The 13391-nt window shown below is 40.1% G+C and overlaps 1 protein-coding gene across 1 annotated transcript in view; it reads right to left on the bottom strand.

The window, feature by feature from the left end:
* The window catches only part of LYG2 (lysozyme g2), a 162164-nt gene that overhangs the window by 122551 nt on the left and 26222 nt on the right, over positions 1-13391 (bottom strand). The gene's annotated exons all lie outside the window — the stretch shown is intronic.

Here is a 13391-nt window from a genome sequence, read left to right as displayed (position 1 = left end):
TCTGCGTGAGGAGTCCAGCGGGTACCCTTGGTTCCTGGGATCCAGCTTCACTGGGGTATGAGGTAGCCTTACCTAGAGGGCTCCTCAGGCTCTTGTCTCTTGCTTTGTAGGAAGTGCACCCACCTTCTCTGTGGTGTGCAAGGTCCCACAGCAATCCAGTAGCAGAACCAGAAATAGAACCTGAGGGACCTGACTCTCAGGCTGGTATGCTTTTGCAGATTAGGTGCCTGAAACCTGGAGCAAAACTTTGAAAAGGAAAATGGCCTGGAGATTTCTTACAAGAGATCTGTAGGATTATTCACTGGCCTCTCCATCCTCTGATGCACCAAATGTGGACATTTGAGCGAGTACTTAAGCTGGCTCTTTAAAATCATGGGCTTTCCGTCCACTTGGAGCACCATTTTTCTCATTCAAGGGAACCTGTAACTTGGGGAGAAACCCAAGAGATGTGACATAGCTTTGTATTCTCATAATTAGCATAATATTTGACCTCCAGAAGCACTTGCTAAAAGTTTATTACAGAAAATGGAATAAGAGCTAGTTCTACCTATGCTATTTTGACAACTCTAAAAATAGAAAGGCTCTAACAACTAGAAGAAATGTGTTTGCACGCCTGGATGATAGAAATGTCCATATCCGAATCCAAGGAACATGGGATTGTGACTATTTCTTAGAAAAAGGAAATCATCTTCGATGATCTGGGTGGTCCCTAAATCTAATGGCTGTCTTCTATTTATAAGAGACAGAAGAGGAGAAGACACAGAGAAGGCCATGTAAAAATGGAGGCAGAGATTGGAGTCATGTAGCCATAAGCCAAGTGATCCCTGGAGCCACTAGAAGCTAGAAGAAACAAGGAAGGATTCTGTCAGGGGATTGTCCAGAGGGAGCACCAACACCTTGATTTTAGACTTCTGAACTTAAGAAATCAGAAAATAAATGTCTGTTATTTTAAGCCACCTCGTTTGTGGTACTTTGTTGTAGCAGCCCTGGAAAATGAATACCACCAGATGCTGGAGACAACCCAGTGTGACTGTCAAGCAAGATCAGAATGACTGATATTGATTATAAGACCTTGAATAAATAAACACTCAAGAATCCATAATGATACTCAAAAGAATGCTTTGTGATGTCCTAGGTGGGTGTTTCCAGTAGAAAACATAGCGTGTACTTTTAGATGATTTGGGGCAGAGTTGGGTTTTTGTTTGCTTTTGTTTTTGTTTTTAGCTTATTTATTTGAAAGAGAGAGTGAGAGCAGGGGGAGGGATGGGTAGAGGGAGAGGGATAGGGGCAGAGGGAGAAGGAGAAGCAGTCTCCCGGCTGAGCAGGGAACCCCATCTTGTCTCTAGGCTGATTATCACCCAAGGACCCTGGGATCAGGACTTGAGCTGAAGGCACGTGCTTAATGGACTGAGTCACCCAGGCCCCACTGGGTGTGCATTTTTTTTAAAAGGAAGAGAATGTGAGAGCCCCAGCTGGCTAAGACCCTTTCTTAGTAACAAATGGGGAACCTGATCTGAACTGGGTATGTGTTTCACGATTCTAACCAGGGAAGAGTGCAGGGCTTTAGAGCTTTATAATTCCCCCCATACATCACATACCAGAAAGGATCATGTTTTCCTGATGACAGAAAATTGAATTCACGTCTTCAGGAAGACAGAGTCTAAGAAACCAGGACTGAGTGATGGATAGGAGAGACCAAAAGGTCCCAAAGAATGAGAGAAACACTTATCAATTCTTGATGTTGTCTGCAGGAGAATTTCAGATTTTTGTTTTGTTTTGTTTTTGTATCCAATTTACATATATTCAAACCAACACATATTTACGGAACAAGTCATACCATTAAACTGTGATGACCATAGTTTTCTAATTCCCATTCTTTTCTATTTTGCAGAAAATTGTTGTTTCAAGGGCCACGTGAAAACTGCAAGTCCTGCCGTTATTGATGTTAAATACTTATCAAACAATTCTACCATTCCTCATTGTTGGGCTTATACCCAGCCCAGGGTCAGGGTCAGCAGTCAATCACTATTTGTGGAATAAACAAAGTCATTCATTTCTTCATTAATATCTCCATGAGCATTATTAAGGGATGTTGTTTAGTACAATGTTTTCAATTTAACTAATGTGTTATGAATCCAAATGTTAAAATTCTACCCTTCTTCCCTCAGAAATCTTTCTAAAATATAAAGAGACCTCCCTGTCTTCTTAAAGAGCTTATTCACTGTTGATGAAACCACAATCTGCCCCACCCATCCACTGTGATTCCCTTCAACTCCTCTTACATGGGTCTTGCTACCAGACACAAAGGAGAAATGCCTGGTAGATCTTCCCCATCTAATTTTAACCATTTCTTGACCCCAAATTCAGTCTCTGCTATCAGAGATCATTTGTTTACCTTTTGAACATCCATATTGGAATGTTTAGAACTGCCAGTTCTTAGTTTCCAGATAATCTAAAGGTTAAGGTATTTTACTTTCTAATTGTCACTCATCAGAGTTTTTCAGTTTGGAAGGATTTGGGGTTTCTTCAGGTTGACTAAATTATCCTGTGCTTGCACATCAGTCCTAGTTGTCATGATTATTCTATTAATTTTAATATGTGTGAAAATTCAACTTTTTGATGCACATTTTCTTATCAGATAAGCTCATTGTGCCTGTCCTCAGAAGTAAGATCTTTTTGTATGCTAGATGCACTGTGGATCTTCATTTGGATATTGCCACAGAGAGCCAGCCCCAGTGAACTTCTGTGACATAGTCTATTTTTATTGATCTTTGCATTCTTATTTTCTTAAAAAGGAAAGCAATGATCTAATAAATTAAATTTTTATATCAACTCTTACCCTAAAATTTTGAATTCATTCAATGTGTATGCTGTGCCCCTGAGAATCCTCATCTATCTAAAATTCCTAAGAAAAAAAGGATGCCCCTCCCTAAGAATGAAATGCCAAACTCAACACCTAAGAAACAAGAAACCCGATGTCCTCGTTTTCCAGATGCTATATTACTGTAGACATCAAAAACATGTTTTTCTCCTCCAGAAAGATTTCCAAATAGTCTTTTCTTTCCAAATATCTGTTAAATGAGGAGATTTAATACTTTAAGCCTGATTATAAATCATTTTATATGAGAATTCCACTTCAGGACAGACTTGGAAAAGTTTTCAAAAATATGCTAGCCATTTTGATATGTCTGATGGACACTTGATAACAAAGAAATGCTTTCAGGGGAAAAAAAACCTAATCATTTTTCTAAATTTACTCAAGCAGATGTCTTTGCAGCTGTGCATTTCAATCACAATGTCATCTGCTTTAGATATATTTTCTTTTGAACATCAGAACAGTATTAACATTTCAGTGGTGAATCCTGGTAACACATCAACATTACAAAAATGTAAGGCCATTAGTAAGTATCATAGGACCTTTTATAAATTCAAAAAATTATCTTTGAATGATAATGTCAGAGAAGTCAAGAATCATGGAAGCTCTCTATATAGTAAATACAACTTGCATAGAAGGACGATGTACAAAGGCTGGAGAGAGACGAAGTTTCATAGGTGAGAAGCCTGTGAAAATGTGCTCATGACCTCACCTCTTCCCCCATTACACAAAATGCCACTATTAGGTTTAATATTAGGTAAGATATACTCCTTAATTTAGAACCAGGTGCTAGATTTTCTGAAAATGAATGGAGGAGGAGGAGTCAAGATGGCGGAGGAGTAGCAGGCTGAGATGACATTAGGTAGCAGGAGATGAGCTAGTTTATCAAACCATTCCAAACACGTTCAAATCCAATAGGAGATCAAAGAGAAGAAGATCAGCAATTCTAGAAGCAGAAAATCAACCACTTTCTGGAAGGCAGGACCTGTGGAGAAGTGAATCCAAAGCTACGGGAAGATAGACCGCAGGGGGAGGGGCTGGCTACCAGCAAGCAGCTGAGCAATGGAGCACAAAATCAGAACTTTTTAAAGGCTGCTCTACTGAGGGACATCACTCCAGAGGCTAAGTCGGGGTGAAACCCATGCTGGGACAGCGTGTTCTCAGGTCCTGTGGGATCACAGAAGGATCGGGAGTGTCTGAGTGTCACAGAGCTTGCAGGTGTTAGAGCGGTGAAGCCAGCTACAGAGACAGAGCCGAGGAGTGAGCTCTTAACTCTGTGTTACCTTAAACTGTAATCCATGGGAGAGTCAGGCCACTGCTCTTTGAGTGGGGATCCCACAAGATCCGAGGAGACCCCCCTGGAAGAGTGCAGGGATCTGCTGGGTTTGGAGACTCCAGACAGGGCTGTGTGCCAGAGACAGAGAAGCTTGGCCACAGGCTGGGTGAGCTCAGAACATGGCCAGAGGCCAGGGAGACAGGAGTGATTGAGTGCTTTCCTACGAGGGTGCACTGAGGAGTGGGGCCCCAAGCTCTCGGCTGCTCTGGGCCAGAGAATGGGAGACAGCCATTTTCATTCCCGTCCTCCAGAACTCTATGGAAAGCATTCAGGGAACAAAGGCTCCTGAAAGTGAACCCGAGTGGATTACTTAGCCCAGCCCCTGGTAAGGGCGGTGAAATTCTGCCTTGGGCAGAGACACTTGAGAATCACTACGATAGGTCCCTCCCCCAGAAGATCAGCAATAAATCCAGCCAAGACCAAGGTCACTTACCAAGGAGAATGGTGGAATTCCAGAGGAGGAGAAAGAAAGCAAAGCACAGAATTCATGGCTTTCTCCCCATGATTCTTTAGTCTTGCAAAGCTAATTTAATTTTTTTATTTTATTTTTTTCTTATGCTAATTTTTTAAACTTTTTAATCTTTCTCTTTTACCATTTTTAACTAGTTTAGCAATACCTTTCATAAACAATATTTTTGAACCTTCATTAATATAGTCATATTTTATCCTTCATTGTATCTAACTTGATTTTTTTTATACACATAAGGTTTTCTCTTGTAAAAAAAACTGGGATACGACTTCTTCTAATAGATCAAAATATACCATAAATCAGGCACAGGGCTTTGCTCTAGTCTCCAGCCTGAGTAAATTCTCTCCCCTTTTGTTCCTTTATACTTCCAACCAACTTATCTTATCCACTCCTATTTTAGAATTTTTTTTTAAAATTTCATCTTTATTGTCATATTCCATTCCTTCAACGTGTTTATCCTTATTTTGTGTATTTTGTGTGTGTGTCTGTTTGTGTGTATATCTATATCTATATCTATATCTATCTATATATATATATATATATATATATATTCATTCTATAAAATTTTGGAAGGTAGTTTCTTCTAAGAAACCAAAAGACTCCCAAAATTAAGTTGGTGACACTGTGACTCTGTTCTCTTCACCAGTCTAATATATATATTTTCCTTTTTATATTTTTTCTTTTGTTTTCCCTGAACTTCTTTTTACCCCCTTTCTTCCCCCCAAGATTTGGGGCCTCTTCTGATTTGGTTAAAGAACATTTTCCTGGGGTCTTTGCCACCTTTCTAATATTTTACTCTCTCCTTCATATACTCTTATCTGGATAAAATGACAAGGCAGGAAAACTCACCACAAAAAAAAAAAAAAAAAAAAAAAAAAGAGGCAGTACCAAAGGCTAGGGACCTAATCAATACAGACATTGGCAATATGTCAGATCTAGAGTTCAGAATGATGATTCTCAAGGTGCTAGATAATAGAGAAACCCTGTCTGGAGAAATCAAAGCCCTTTCTGGGGAGATAAAAGAACTAAAATCTAACCAAGCTGAAATCGAAAAAGCTATTAATGAGATGTAATGAAAAACGGAGGCTCTTACTGCTAGGGTAAATGATGCAAAAGAGAGAATTAGTGATAAAGACCAAATGACAGAGAATAAAGAAGCTGAGCAAAAGAGAGAGAAACAACTACTGGACCATGAGGGGAGACTTCAAGAGATAAGTGATACCATAAGATGAAACAACATTAGAATAATTCAAATTCCAGAAGGAGAAGAGAGAGAGGAGCAGAAGGTATATCAGAGAGAATTATTGTAGAGAATTTCCCTAATATGGCAAAGGGAACAAGCATCAAAATCAAAATCCAAGAGGCACAGAGAACCCCTATGAAAATCAATAACAATAGGTCCACACCCCATCATCTGATAGTAAAATTTACAAGTCTTAGTGACAAAGAAAAAATCCTGAAGGCAGCCCGGGACAAGAAGTCTGTAACTTATAATGGTAAAAATATTAGATTGGCAGTGGACTTATCCACAGAGACCTGGCAGGCCAGAAAGAACTAGCATGATATATTCAGAGCACTAAATGAGAAAATCTTGCAGCCAAGAATGCTATATCCAGCTAGGCTATCATTGAAAATAGGAGGAGAGAAAAAAAGCTTCCAGGACAAACAAAAACTAAAAGAATTTGTAAACACCAAACCAGCTCTACAGGAAATATTGAAAGGGGTCCTCTAAGCAAAGAGAGACCCTAAAATTAGTAGATCAGAAAGGAACAGAGACAATATACTGTAACAGTCACCTTACAGGCAATACAATGGCACTAAACTCATATCTCTCAATAGTTACCCTGAATGTAAATGGCTAAATGCCCCCAATCAAAAGACACAGGGTATCAGAATGGATAAAAAACAAAAGCCATCAATATGCTGTCTACAAGAAAGTCATTTTAGACCCAAAGTCACCTCCAGATTTAAGGTGAGGGGGTGGAAAACAATTTACCATGCTAATGGACATCAAAGGAAAGCTGGTGTGTCAATCCTTATATCAGATCCATTAGATTTTAAGCCAAAGAGTATAATAAGAGATGAGGAAGGACGCTATATCGTATTCAAAGGGTCTGTCCAACAAGAAGATCTAACAATTTTAGAAAATTTTTTTATTTATTTGACAGAGAAATCACAAGTAGGCAGAGAGGCAGGCAGACAGAGAGGGGGAAGTAGGCTCCCTGCTGAGGAGAGTGCCTGGTGTGGGGCTGGATCCCAGGGCTCTGAGATCATGACCTGAGCCGAAGGAAGAGGCTTAACCCACTGAGCCGCCCAGGTTCCCTGAATATCTAACAATTTTAAAAACCTATGCCCCTAACATGGGAGCAGCCAACTATATAAACCAATTAATAACAAAATCAAAGAAACACATCAACAATAATACAATAATAGAAGGGGACGTTAACACTCCCCTCACTTTAATGGATAGATCATCCAAGCAAAAGATCAACAAGGAAATAAAGGCCTTAAATGACAAACTGGATCAGATGGACATCACAGACATATTCAGAACATTACATCCCAAAGCAACAGAATACACATTCTTCTCTAGTGCACATGGAATATTCTCCAGAATAGATCACATCCTGGATCATAAATCAGGTCTCAACTGGTATCAAAAGACTGGGATCATTTCCTGCATATTTTCAGAACACAATGTTCTGAAGCTAAAACTCAATCTCAAGAGGAAATTTGGAAAGAACCCAAATACATGGAGATGAAAGAGCATCCATTAAAGAATGAATGAGTTAACCAGAAAATTAAAGAAGAATTGAAAAAATCCACGGAAACAAATGATAATGAAAACACAACACTTCGAAATCTGTGGGACACAGCAAAGGCAGTCCTGAGAAGAAAATATATAGCAGTACAAGCCTTTCCCAAGAAACAAGAAAGTTCTCAAATACACCACCAACCCATACACCTAAAGAAGCTGGAGAAAGAACAACAAAGAAAGCCTAAAGCCAACAGGAGAAGAGAAATAATAAATATCAGAGCATAAGTCAATGAAATAGAAACAAACAAACAAACAAACAAACAAAACGATAGAACAAAACAATAGAACAAAACAATGAAACTAGGACTTGGTTCCTTGAAGGAATTAATAAGATTGGGGCACTTGGGTGGCTCAGTGGGTTAAAGCCTCTGCCTTCAGCTCAGGTCATAATCCCAGGATCCTGGGATTGAACCCCCCATTGGGCTCTCTGCTCAGCAGGGAACCTGCTTTCCCTTCCTCTCTCTCTGCCTGCCTCTCTGGCTACTTGTGATCTCTGTCTGTCAAATAAATAAATAAAACCTCTAAAAAAAAAAAAAAGAATTAATAAGATTGATAAACTCCTGGCCAGACTTATGAAAAAGAAAAGAGAAAGAGCCCAAATAAATTAAATCATGAATGAAAGAGGAGAGGTCACAACCAACGCCAAAGAAATACAAACAATTATAAGAACATATTATGAGCAAATATACACCAGCAAATTTGACAATCTGGAAGAAATCGATGCATTCCTAGAGACATATAAACTACCACAACTGAACCAGGAAGAAAAAGAAAACCTGAGCAGACCTATAACCATTAAGGAGATTGAAGCAGTCATCAAAAATCTCCCAACAAACAAGAGCCCAAGGCTAGACGGCTTCCCAGCAGAATTCTACCAATCATTTAAAGAAGAATTAATTCCTATTCTCCTGAAACTGTTCCAAAAAATAGAAATGGAAGGAAAACTTCCAAACTCATTTTATGAGGCCAGTATTACCTTGATCCCAAAACCAGAAAAAGATCCCATCAAAAAAGAGAATTACAAACCAATATCCTTGATGAACACAGATGCAGAAATTCTCACCAAAATACTAGCCAATAGGATCCAACAGTATATTAAAAGGATTATTCACCATGACCAAGCTGGATTTATTCCAGGGCTGCAAGGTTGGTTAGACATCCGCAAATCAATCAATGTGATACAGTGCATTAATAAAAGAAAGAACAAGAACCATAGTTACTCTCAATAGATGTTGAAAAAGCATTTGACAAAGTACAGCATCCCTTCCTGATCAAAATTCTTCAAAGTGTAGGGATAGAGGGCACATACCTCAATATCATCAAAGCCATCTACAAAAAATCCACCGTGAATATCATTCTCAATGGAGAAAAACTGAGAGCTTTTCCGCTAAGGCCAGGAACACGGCAGGGATGTCCATTATCATCACTGCTATTCAACATAGTACTAGAAGTCCTAGCCTTAGCAATCAGGCAACAAAAAGAAATTAAAGGCATCCAAATCCCAAGAAGAAGTTGACTATCACTCTTCGCAGATGATATGATACTATATGTGGAAAACCCAAATGGCTCCACTCCAAATCTGCTAGACCTTGTACAAGAATTCAGTTAAGTGTCAGGATATAAAATCCATGCGCAGAAATCAGTTGCATGTCTTTACACCAACAACAGGACAGAAGAAAGAAACATTAAGGAGTCAATCTCATTTACAGTTGCACACAAAACCATAAGATACCTAGGAATAAACTTAACCAAAGAGGCAAGTAACCTATACACAGAAAACTATAGAGTACTCATGATAGAAATTGAGACAAAGAAATGGAAAAATGTCCCGTGCTCATGGATTGGAAAAACAAATATTGTGAAAATGCTATGCCACCTAAAGCGATCTACCCGAGTAACTCAATCCCTATCAAAATACCATTCATTTTGGGGGCGCCTGGGTGGCTCAGTGGGTTAAGCCGCTGCCTTCGGCTCAGGTCATGATCTCAGGGTCCTGGGATCGAGTCCCGCAATGGGCTCTCTGCTCAGCAAGAAGCTTGCTTCCCTCTCTCTCCCTCTCTCTGCCTGCCTCTCCGTCTACTTGTGATCTCTCTCTGTCAAATAAATAAATAAAATCTTTAAAAAAAATACCATTCATTTTGTTCAAAGAAATGGAACAAATAAATCTAAAATTTATATGAAACCAGAAAAGACCTTGAATAGCCAAAGGAATATTGAAAAAGAAAGCCAAAACTGGTGGCATCACAATTCCAGACTTCAAGCTCTATTACAAAGCTGTCATCACCAAGACAGTAAGATACTGGCATGAAAACAGACACATAGATCAATGGAACAGAATAGAGAGCCCAGAAATAGACCCTGAACTCTATGGTCAAGTAATCTTCAACAAAGCAGGAAAGAACGTCCAATGGATAAAAGACAGTCTCTTCAACAACTGCTGTTGGGAAAATTGGACAGCCCCATGCAGAAAAATGAAACTGGACCATTTCCTTACACCACAAATGAAAATAGACTCCAAATGGATGAAGGACCTCAATGTGAGAAAGGAATCCATCAAAATCCTTGAGGGGAACACAGGCAGCAACCTCTTCGACCTCAGCCACAGCAACTTCTTCCTAGGAACATTGCCAAAGGCAAGGGAAGCAAGGGCAAAACTGAAGTATTAGGACTTCATCAAGATCAAAAGCTTTTGCACAGCAAAGGAAACAGTTGACAAAACAAAAAGACAACTGACAGAATTGGAGAAGATATTTGCAAATATCTTCTGCAAATTTGAAGATATCAGACAAAGGGCTAGTATCCAAAATCTAGAAAGGGCTCAGCAACCTCAACACCCAAAAAACAAATAATCGAATCAAGAAATGGGCAGAGGACATGAACAGACATTTCTGCAAAGAAGACATCCAGATGGCCAACAGACACATGAAAAAGTGCTCCACATTACTCGGCATCAGGGAAATACAAATCAAAACCACAATGAGATACAACATCACACCAGTCAGAATGGCTAAAATTAACAAGTCAGGAAATGACAGATGCTGGTGAGGATGCGGAGAAAGGGGAACCCTCCTACACTGTTGGTGGGAATGCAAACTGGTGCAAACACTCTGGAAAACAGCATGGAATTTCCTCAAAAAAAATTGAAAATAGAGCTATCCTACGCCCCAGCAATGGCACTATTGGGTATTTATCCTAAATATACAAACATAGTGACCTGAAGGGGCACATGCACCCAAAAGTTTATAGCAGCAATGTCTACAATAGCCAAACTATGGAAAGAACCTAGATGTCCTTCAACAGATGACTAGATAAAGAAGATGTGGTATATATATACAATGGAATACTGTGCAGCCATCAAAAATGCAATCTTGGAAGATGGCAGAGAAGTAGCAGGCTGAGACTACTTCAGGTAGCAGGAGATCAGCTAGATAGCTTATCTAAAGATTGGAAACACCTACAAATCCAACGGGAGATCGAAGAGAAGAAGAACAGCAATTCTAGAAACAACCACTTTCTGAAAGGTAGGACTGGCGAGAACTGAATCCAAAGTGATGGAAAGATAGACCGCGGGGGGAGGGGCCGGCTCCCAGCAAGCGGCAGAGCAACGGAGCACAAAATCAGGACTTTTAAAAGTCTGTTCCGCTGAGGGACATCGCTCCAGAGGCTAAACCGGGGGGGGGGGGGGGGAAGCCCACGCGAGGTCAGCGTGACCTCAAGTCCCGCAGGGTCACAGAAGGATCGGGGGTGTATGAGTGTCACAGAGCTTGCAAGTATTAGAATGGGGAAGCTGGCTGCAGAGACAGAGCCGAGGAGTGAGCTCTCAGCTCATGGTTACCTTGAACCGGTCACAGGCTCGGTGAGCTCAGAGCACGGCTGGAGGCCAGGGAGACGGGAGGAAGTAATTGGGTGCTATTCTCTGAGGGTGCACTGAGGAGTGGGGCCCCGAGCTCTCGGCTACTCCAGGCCAGAGACTGGGAGGCCGCCATCTTCATTCCAGTCCTCCGGAACACTACAGAAAGCATTCAGGGAACAAAAGCTCCTGAAAGCAAACCGGAGCTGAGTACTCAGCCCGGCCCCTGGTAAGGGCGGTGCAACTCCGCCTGGGGCAAAGACACTTGATAATCACTACAACAGGCCCCTCCCCCAGAAGATCAACAAGAAACCCAGCCAGGACCAAGTTCACCTACCAAGGAGTGCAGTTTCAATACCAAAAGAGCATCGGAATTCCAGAAGAGGAGAAAGCAAAGCACGGAACTCATGGCTCTCTCCCCATGATTCTTTAGCCTTGCAGTTAATTTGATTTTTTTTCTTTTTCAATTTTTTTTCTCTTCTTCTGCTAAATTTTTTTAACTTTTACCCTTTTCTTTTTTAACGTTTGTTAACTAGTTTATCTAATATATATATATAAATATATTTTTTTTCTTTTTTATTTTTCTTCATTCGTTTTCTTTTAAAAAAAATTTTTTTCCTGAACCTCTTTTTATCCCCTTTCTCCCCCCTCACGATTTGGGATCTCTTCTGATTTGGCTAAAGCATATTTTCCTGGGGTTGTTGCCACCCTTTTAGTATTTTACTTGCTCCTTCATATACTCTTATCTGGACAAAATGACAAGGCGGAAAAATTCACCACACACACAAAAAAAAAAGAACAAGAGGCAGTACCAAAGGCTAGGGACCTAATCAATACAGACATTGGTAATATGTCAGATCTAGAGTTCAGAACGACGATTCTCAAGGTTCTAGCCGGGCTCGAAAAAGGCATGGAAGATATTAGAGAAACCCTCTCGGGAGATATAAAAGCCCTTTCTGGAGAAATAAAAGAACTAAAATCTAACCAAGTTGAAATCAAAAAAGCTATTAATGAGGTGCAATCAAAAATGGAGGCTCTCACTGCTAGGATAAATGAGGCAGAAGAAAGAATTAGCGATAGAGAAGACCAAATGACAGAGAATAGAGAAGCTGAGCAAAAGAGGGACAAACAGCTACTGGACCACGAGGGCAGAATTCGAGAGATAAGTGACACCATAAGACGAAACAACATTAGAATAATTGGGATTCCAGAAGAAGAGGAAACAGAGAGGGGAGCAGAAGGTATATTGGAGAGAATTATTGGAGAGGATTTCCCCAATATGGCAAAGGGAACAAGCATCAAAATCCAGGAGGTTCAGAGAACCCCCTTCAAAATCAATAAGAATAGGTCCACACCCCGTCACCTAATAGTAAAATTTACAAGTCTTAGTGACAAAGAGAAGATCCTGAAAGCAGCCCGGGAAAAGAAGTCTTAACATACAATGGTAAAAATATTAAATTGGCAGCAGACTTATCCACAGAGACCCGGCAGGCCAGAAAGAGCTGGCATGATATATTCAGAGTACTAAATGAGAAAAACATGAAGCCAAGAATACTATATCCAGCTAGGCTATCATTGAAAATAGAAGGAGAGATTAAAAGCTTCCAGGACAAACAAAAACTGAAAGAATTTGCAAACACCAAACCAGCTCTACAGGAAATATTGAAAGGGGTCCTCTAAGCAAAGAGAGACCCTAAAAGTAGTAGATCAGAAAGAAACAGAGACAATATACAATAACAGTCACCTTACAGGCAATACAATGGCACTAAATTCATATCTCTCAATAGTTACCCTGAATGTTAATGGGCTAAATGCCCCAATCAAAAGACACAGGGTATCAGAATGGATAAAAAACCAAAACCCATCTATATGTTGCCTACAAGAAACTCATCTTAAACCCGAAGACACCTCCAGATTCAAAGTGAGGGGGTGGAAAAGAATTTACCATGCTAATGGACATCAGAAGAAAGCAGGAGTGGCAATCCTTATATCAGATCAATTAGATTTTAAGCCAAAGACTATAATAAGAGATGAGGAAGGACA

Source organism: Lutra lutra, chromosome 9 (assembly GCF_902655055.1).
Source record: "Lutra lutra chromosome 9, mLutLut1.2, whole genome shotgun sequence".
NCBI classification, from domain to species: Eukaryota; Metazoa; Chordata; class Mammalia; order Carnivora; family Mustelidae; genus Lutra; species Lutra lutra.
This window is presented reverse-complemented; position numbering and strand designations above follow the sequence as displayed.